This window comes from Pagrus major, chromosome 15 (genome assembly GCF_040436345.1).
Source record: "Pagrus major chromosome 15, Pma_NU_1.0".
NCBI classification, from domain to species: Eukaryota; Metazoa; Chordata; class Actinopteri; order Spariformes; family Sparidae; genus Pagrus; species Pagrus major.
In genome coordinates, this window is record NC_133229.1 from 30,541,442 (window position 1) to 30,550,607 (window position 9,166).

Genomic DNA, 9,166 nt, shown 5'->3' on the forward strand with positions numbered 1-9,166 from the left:
TTAACAGTAGTATTGTAGTATTTGTGTTGTTGACAGTAGTATTGTAGTATTTTTGCTGTTGACAGTAGTATTGTAGTATTTGTACTGTTAACAGTAGTATTTGTACTGTTAACAGTAGTATTTGTACTGTTAACAGTAGTATTTGTGTTGTTGACAGTAGTATTGTAGTATTTGTACTGTTAACAGTAGTATTTGTACTGTTAACAGTAGTATTGTAGTATTTGTGTTGTTGACAGTAGTATCATAGTATTTGTGCTGTTGACAGTAGTATTGTAGTATTTGTACTGTTAACAGTAGTATTTGTACTGTTAACAGTAGTATTTGTACTGTTAACAGTAGTATTTGTGTTGTTGACAGTAGTATTGTAGTATTTGTGTTGTTAACAGTAGTATTTGTACTGTTAACAGTAGTATTGTAGTATTTGTGTTGTTGACAGTAGTATCATAGTATTTGTGCTGTTGACAGTAGTATTGTAGTATTTGTGTTGTTAACAGTAGTATTGTAGTATTTGTGCTGTTGACAGTAGTATTGTACTCCCTCAGTACCCCCCACAGAACTCCCCGGGGGACCCGGTCGAAGGCCGACTCCAAGTCTACAAAACACATGAAGACTGGATGGGCAAACTCCCATGACCTCCCCAGCAAGCCTGCAAGGTTAAAGAGCTGATCCACTGTTCCACGGCCAGGGCGGAATCCACATTGTTCCTCCTGAATCAGAGGTTCGACGATCGGACCGACCCTCCTTTCCAGCACCCTGGAATAAACTTTCCCAGGGAGGCTGAGCAGTGTGATACCCCGATAATTGGCACACACTCTCCGGCCCCCCTTTTTAAAAATGGGAACCACCACCCCAGTCTGCCACTCCAGAGGTACCGTCCCCGACCTCCGCGCGACACCGCAAAGACGTGTCAGCCATGGCAGCCCAACAATGTCCAGAGCCTTCAGCATCTCGGGGCGAATCTCATCCACAGCTTCTTGACTACCTCAGTGACCTCTGCCAGAGATATGGATGAGTCTTCCCCCGAGTCTTCAGACTCTGCCTCAGTTACAGAGGACGTGTTAGTCGGGTTCAGGAGGTCCTCAAAGTGTTCCTTCCACCGCCCGACGATATCCCCAGTCCAGTTCAGCAGGTCCCCTCCCCGACTGAAAACAGCCTGGGCTGAGGCCCACTTCCCTTTTCTGAGCCGCCGGATGGTTTGCCAGAACTTCCTTGAGGCTGACTGAAAGTCCTTCTCCATAGCCTCACTGAACTCCTCCCACACCCAGGTTTTTGCTTCAGTGACCGCCGAAGCTGCAGCCCTCCTGGCCTCCCTGTACCAGTCTGCTGTTTCAGGAGAGCCCTGGGCCAGCCAAGCCCGAAAGGCCTCCTTCTTCAGCTTGACGGCCTCCTTCACCGCTGGTGTCCACCAGCGGGTCCTTGGGTTGCTGCCCCGACTGGCACCGATGATCGTCTGACCACAGCTCTTAGCGACCGCCTCTACAATGGAGGCTCTGAACATGGTCCATTCAGATACCATGTCCCCAGTCTCCCCCGGGATGAGCGAAAAGTTCTTCCGGAGGTGGGAGTTGAAGACCTGACGGACCGGGGCCTCCGCCAGACGTTCCCAGTTCACCCTCACTACCCGTATGGGTTTCCCAGGTCTGTCCGGCAGCCTCCCCCGCCACCTGATCCAACTCACCACCAGGTGGTGATCAGTTGACAGCTCCGCTCCTCTCTTCACCCGAGTGTCCAAGACATACGGCCGCAGGTCCGATGATACGACCACAAAGTCTATCATCGACCTTTGGCCTAAGGTGGCCTGGTACCAGGTACACTTATGAGCCACCCTATGCTCGAACATGGTGTCCATTATGGCCAATCCATGACTAGCACAGAAGTCCAATAACAAAACACCCTTCGGGTTGAGATCGGGCAGGCCGTTCCTGCCAATCACCCCCCTCCAAGTTTCCCCATCATCACCCACGTGAGCGTTAAAGTCCCCCAGAAGAACTAGGGAGTCCCCAGGCGGAGCCCCTTCCAGGACACCACCCAAGGACTCCAAGAAGGCCGGGTTTTCTGAGCTGCTGTTCGGTGCATACGCACAGACAACAGTCAGAGCCTTCCCCCCAGCGACTTGCGGCGACCCTCTCGTCCCTCGGGGAGAACTCCAACACAGCGGCGCTCAGACGGGGGCTTGTGAGTATCCCCACACCCACCCGGCGCCTCTCACCCTGGGCAACTCCAGAAAAGGAGAGAGTCCAGCCCCTCTCAAGGAGTTTGGTTCCAGAACCGGTGCTGTGCGTGGAGGTGAGCCCAACTGTATCTAGTTGGTACCGCTCTACCTCCCGCACCAGCTCTGGTTCCTTCCCCGCCAGAAAGGTGACATTCCACGTACCAAGAGCTAGTCTGCAAAGCCGGGGGTCAGGACGCCCAGGTCCCCCCCTTCGCCTACTGCCCGATGTACATTGCACCCGACCCCATCGCTCTCCCCTGCGGGTGGTGAGTCCACAGGGCCCCATGGGCCAAGGCCCGGCCACCAGACGCTCGCCGGCGAGCTCCACCCCCGGGTCTGGCTCCAGGGGAGGTCCCCGGTGCGCCCATACCGGGCGAGGTACTCTGCCCCTGTAGTTGCCGATTCATAGGATCTTTTTGAAGTATATATGTATATGTGTTGTTAACAGTAGTATTGTAGTATTTGTGCTGTTAACGGTAGTATTGTAGTATTTGTGTTGTTAACAGTAGTATTGTAGTATTTGTGCTGTGAACAGTAGTATTGTAGTATTTGTGTTGTTAACAGTAGTATTGTAGTATTTGTGCTGTTAACAGTAGTATTGTAGTACTCTCAGCAGTACTTGTAGTTATTTTTAGCGTTGTGTTGTCCAGTTGTTGGTTCGTCTGTTTCTCCCCTCGAGGACTCATCTGTTATTTCTTGGCCTACAATTCTTCTGTTTAGATAAGACATGCTGTGTGTCATCACACCACTGTGTGTGTGTGTGTGTGTATGTGTGTGTGTATGTGTGTGTGTGAATATGTGTGTGTGTGTGTGTGTATGTGTGTGTGTGAATATGTGTGTGTGTGTGTGTGTGTGTGTGTGTGACTAAGCGAGTGTGTATGCACGTACGTCACACACACGTGTATGAATGACTGTGTGTGTTTGTGAGAGCATGTGCAAATGTGTGCGCGTAAATGAGCAATCGTGTGTGTGTGTGTGTGTGTGTTTCCTTCCCTTGGGGCTGTGGTTAAGAACATCTGTGTGTGTGTGTTTATGTTTGGGTGTTTGTTTTTGTGTGTGTGTGTGTCCCACACACACACTCGTCCTCGTTCCCAGGCGTCCGTTACGTCTGTCTCGTGTCTCCGGCTGTTTCGTGTTCGTCCTGGAGCTCAGTGTAACTCAGTTTTCGGACTTATTGATGAACCTGAACGCAGCATGATGCTCTCTCAGAGTTTCGGCAGCAGTAATGATTGCAGTACTTTCAGCAGTGTTACTAACAGGAGTTGTAGTCGTACAACTGCGTTAATAGAAGTTGTGTTAGAACCTGCTGCAGCAGTAATAGTTTGAGCTTGACCCACTAACACCTGCTAACATCTGGCTGTTGTGCTTATTGTGAATGTGTACAGTCGACACTCACTCCTGAATCAGATGACTGCAGCTGCACAGGTGTTCATTAGCTCCTGACGATGCTGTGACGTGTGTTGTAGCTGATAACTGTTGCATTAGTTCAAGAACATTTTTCATTAAGACTTTTTAAAAGTTCAGCATCTTCTGGATGTAGTCTGATGAAGTACATGATCTGCTGTAAAGTAAGATGCTACAGTAATATATTACTTTAAGCAGTAGTGGAGTAATAGAACGTGTTTCTAATGATATTATCACGTATAATATCATCACGTTACCACCTGAAATTAAGACGCACCAGGTCGCTTTCAACTCGTTTAAGCTCGTTAAGAGGCGCGATATAAGCTAGGTGTTCTAAGTTTTGTCAACATAAACATGCTACACTGTTTTTTTCTGAACGCAGCTTAACAGAAAACATAAGGAGAAAAAGTTGGAGGTTTAACAGTCGACAGAGAGCAGGTTAATCTGTGGCTGCAGCAGTGAAGTAATATCACCCTCCTCCATTAATACTCAGCAGTTACAGTTACAGTTACAGTTACATTGTAAAGGAGTGTGTCACTTTCAAATGATAATAACTGATAATATGTAATTCATTACATTTTGGATGTAACATTGATGATCTGCTGCTTTCTTCTGTTCCCTGGTTTTCTGGTGCGTTTGTAATGTCGACCGTGACACACAAAGTGTCGCTGTACGCAAATGATATTATGGTTTATATTAGTAACCCTTCCGTATCCTTCTCTAACCTTATGAAACTTCTTGACACATTTGGTAAATATGCAGGGTATAAATTAAATGTACAGAAACCTGAACCTGTCTGCTGGTAATGGGAAAAAGTAAAAAGCATTATTTTTAGCGGGTTTAGCTGCGATTAAAAACCCTGCATACATGCTAGTTTTGGTGTAATTTTTGTAGTGGGGGTTGCATTTGTTGTACTCTCTGTGTTAGCAGCAGTAGTACATTAGTGGCAGTATTACAGCTGTATTAATCCACATCTTCATGCTAACATCAGTGCCCTAGACAAAGACAGTATATTCCAAGTAAACAGAATGATACGGGCTTAAAATATTTGGGGTTTATAAAAGTTAGACGAGGCAGAAAAATTGGATTTGTAACCAAATGTAAACCTCAGACCTGATTCCCTCTGTGATCAATACAGTTTGAGCTAAATTTAGCCGCACATGGTGGAGAGGTCGGTGCTAACGTCATTTGTTGAGGTAAATTATCAGGCGCAGTTTTCATCGAAAATCTGCTCATTTACCGTTTCTCAGTCTGCGATCATGTGACCTGTGAAACTGATCTCCTGCTGCTCGTTCTGATTATTAACCATCAGGACTGAAGTTTGAGGAGCTCTGATTGGAGGAAATGACTTCACTGTTTCCATTCTGTCCCTGTGTGAGTGTATATATCTCTTCGTATTGTGTGTATTTAAATTAATATGACTTTGTACAGAACAGCAGCTGTGTGAACATGAATATTTAGTAGTTTCTCTGTCTGTGTGTGCGTCACGCATATTAATAAACCGTCTGTGTGTACAGTAATAATCCTCCCGTCTCATTGATTGAGCTCTTCCTGCCCTCTGATTGTCATAGTTTCCAGATGCCTGATTATTAGTGAACGCTCCCTCTTCTTCTGATGACTCATCAGTTACCGAGCAGACTGTAAAATTCAGCCTGTGTTCAATAAATAGGCTCATTTCTCTGAAACACACGCGATTTCTTATTCAGGATTTCAATCATCAGTAAAACGTTCAACTACCTTTATATCACAAAAAACACTAATGATCTCACATTTGTTTCTCTGTTGTGGTTCACAGGAAGTTTCTGTTTTATAGATAAAAGCAAAAATAGATAGCGAAGGCTACAGCAGACACCAGCTGGAGCTTTGTGTCAAGACTCGGGCTGCACAAATAATGAAAATATTATCGTAATTACAAAATGGCTTCCAAATCACTAGAGGTGCAGTCGTTTGAGGAAGGTAAAATGTGCGACTCACCAAAAAAAAATCACATCTTTAGCATCATTTTTATTCTTTTTTCTGGAAAAATGAAATCCATACATCAACATTCCCACGAAAGTTTTGACTGTGAACATCAACCAAACACATCAACACTCATCTGGTTAGTTTTTAATCGTTCCCCCGGCCTGTAAAGCTCTCCTGAGACGGGCTAACCCGACCTGGAGTTACAGGGTTTTGTCCTCTGACAGTGCTGACCCGTTTAAACATATGTAAAAATGTTAGCCGTATAGATGACGATCAGCCTTTAATCTGCAGAGCGGATCTTTCCTGTATTACAGCTGATTAGTTCTGCTTCCTGCAGCACTTTGTAACCAGAGACGTCGGTTCTGGAAACACGGCTGTAATTACACCCCAGAAACACAGCGGTCGTTTCAGGCCGCAGACGCATTAGGTTGCTCTTCGCAGGACGCATTATAAATCCGAGAGCTGGCGGTGTGCTGTTTGAAAATGTTTGAATATGTTTATTGAAAACAGCTTGTAAGATCCTGATCAGTAAACCACAGTAAATCCCTGCGGGACAGATGGTGATATTAATGCTCTCTACTGTACGCTGCCTGCTGGAGCAGAAATAATAACTCCGACCTGACGGGAACCAACACCAAACAGACCAGCGTATCTCTGTTCTCATGAAATAAATATTTAATGATCTTAACATGACAAAAAGATTTTTTTTAGGATCATTATTAAATTGTTTTGGCAACAGACGGAAGGTCGTGTTGACGTAACAGTTCTGATATCAGGAGGAGTATACACAATATCATCATAATGAAGCTGATGGTGACTCTGAAATATGATTGAAAGCTCCAGAACTGCTACTAAATGGACCTGGAGATGAGATTATACTTTGTGAGTTATTTCCTCCGAGGTCAAGAATCAACTTTGACTTAACATACAGTACACTTCCCTCCAGCTCCAGTCAGCAGTCAACATCACACCTCAGTCACAATTTGAGGTTCTTGTACTTTCATGCTACTTTCTTCTTCTACTCGACTGCATCTCAGAAGGTCGTATTTTTACTTCGATTCATTTATCTGACAGCTTTAGTTACTAGTGAACAACGGATATGACTTTTTCAGCACTGATAACGATTATTAGAAAATCAAGGAGTCTGAAAACTGATATTTGGAGCTGATATACATGTGCAGTAAAAATGAAACTCTTTGTGTCAACATTTCCAATAACCACTGATGGAATAAAACAATTTATGCAAGTACTGCTATGAGTATTTCCATTTTCTGCCGTTGAAATTTAGTTACTAGTTACTTTTCAGATTATTCAGACATTGTGTGAGAGGATGTTGCATCAGAGCCGGAGAAGCACAGATTTAAATAAGTTTTATTTTATCTGCAATAAATACTGATAATCTGAAAAAGGCTGAATATCTGCCCCGATAATCCATCTAGCCCTGATAGTTATTTAAAGAATTAAGACAAAAACATGTCAAGAGTTTATAAAATATGATGTTTTGTTATAAATTAAACTACCCGACAGTTTATTCGAGTACAGAAAAGTGATTGTAAAGTGTTTTGATAATAGTTGAAGTCACGTTTCATGTAAAAACGTCTTGGTTCCAGTTTTTCAGCTCCAGTTTTTGGATTTCTTTCAACAAACGGAACAATGGAGAGAAAATAATCAGCGGATGAATCCAGAATGAAATTAATCACGAGTGTCAGTCTGATACCAAACAGTTCAAAACGAGCTCCAACAGTAAAATCCTGCTTTTACATTAATGACAGAGTCACAATCAGATAATGACATCAGACAGAAGAGGACAACAGTCACAGGCAGCAGGGATTTGACTACAAGTACTTGTACTGTGAATACTTCTAGTAGATTATACTTGTACAGTACTTTTAATAGAGTACTTTTACAGAAGTAAAGTATCTGCGTATGTCCTCCTCCTCCTCCAAACTGACAGCAGAGTTGAATCATTTGTCTGAATCACTGGATGTTTCTGCTGCTGCTGAACATCGCTGCTCCTGCTTTCATTCATTCTTTCAAACTGCAGCTTTAACTAATTTCATTCTGCACTAAAAGCAGCTCGTCCCAAATTGAAAGCCCGCTGAGTATTTTTATTTTGCAGGATAATACTGTCATGCGTTTATTCTTTGTGGATTATTTATCAGATTCATACAGAACGTCAGCCGCTAATCTGACGAGACGTCCTCCAGCTTACGGCCGTGTGATGAGTTTGCGAGGCTGTAAATTGGTTTAAAAGAAAGAACGTTTGTAATGTTTGAAAATGAAAATGAAATGTGTTAAGATTAGAGAGTGAGGCAGGTTAACAGGATGGACCTATAGGATCCTATAGCTTCTACAAGCCGGCGTCGACACAAACAACTTGTTTTTAGTTTGTTGTGTTCGTCAGGTGGTTTGAAGATGTAATAACAGAAATATGACGTGTTTACAAGCTTCATGTCAGAATGTTTCCATCAACACAGAAGACAACAAGTTTTAACAGACTGATTTAAAATTCAACCCAACACCAGAGTAAATTTTTCTGCAAAACCACACACGTTTGTTTAGGTTGAATTTTCTATTTCTCTCGCTGTGCTGATGCTCTGGTGAGGTTTATGCACAAAAAACACAGGGTTAGGGTCAGAAAACAGCATGGCTTTGATTAAAATACCTGTTGGAAATGTCTCCAGGTGTCCTTGATAACAGTCCAGTGTCGATCGGCCGTTTGGCGGCCTTGTTGGCTGTAATGACGAGCTGAGGTGACGAGGTGAAGACACTGAAGAGGACGCTGGCGGAGGAAACTGAACGAGAGACGAGAGTAAATCCCAGATTGGCTTCGCTGAATGAAAGGCTGCAGACAGATGCAGTTAAACAGTCTGTAATATTAGCTGCTTGCTAAGTGCTGATGTTTAACTGTTAGTCGTCAGCTTGTTAGTTTCTGACCACAAGCCAAGTTTTAGCTGGTAGCATGTCACAGCCAGGTGTTATTCAGGTAACGTTAGCTCGCCGTGCTGTTCTGACTCGTGTGCAGCGCTTCAGTTAACTTTATCTGCCTGAGCTGCACGTTTACTTCAAGACGTTTGTGGAGACATGACATTGTTACGATGTGCTGAGTTTTGTTTGTAGTTTGCACGTAACGTTAACGTAACGTCTGACAAACTGTTAGAGAAACAGTTGTGTTGTAAAGGCGGTAGGAGCACGAGGTTGTGATCTGCTTTACTTTTCATTTCATTTTTCGTTGTCTTTAAACAGCTGTGTGTTTGTACCAGCAGACTACAGAGCAGCTTCTTTCATCCTCAGCACTAAAAAGTAGTTTTCATTTTAGGACTTATTCAGCCCAGACACTGTGAGTCTGAAGTCTGGTGACAATCAATATAATAACTACACAGAAACAGCCGATCTTCTCTCTGACGGTCTCGTTCGGTTACGTAGGTCATATCGAAGTTCCTTGTGATACGTTTAAGTTTAATCTGTGAGGATCTGGATTTTCTAATAATAGAGGACGAACTCTGAACCGTCCCTACGTTTCTCCTCACGTCCTCCTGATCTCTGCTTCTGTTTTCGTCACCGGTTCCACCTCGAGATCGACCTTCT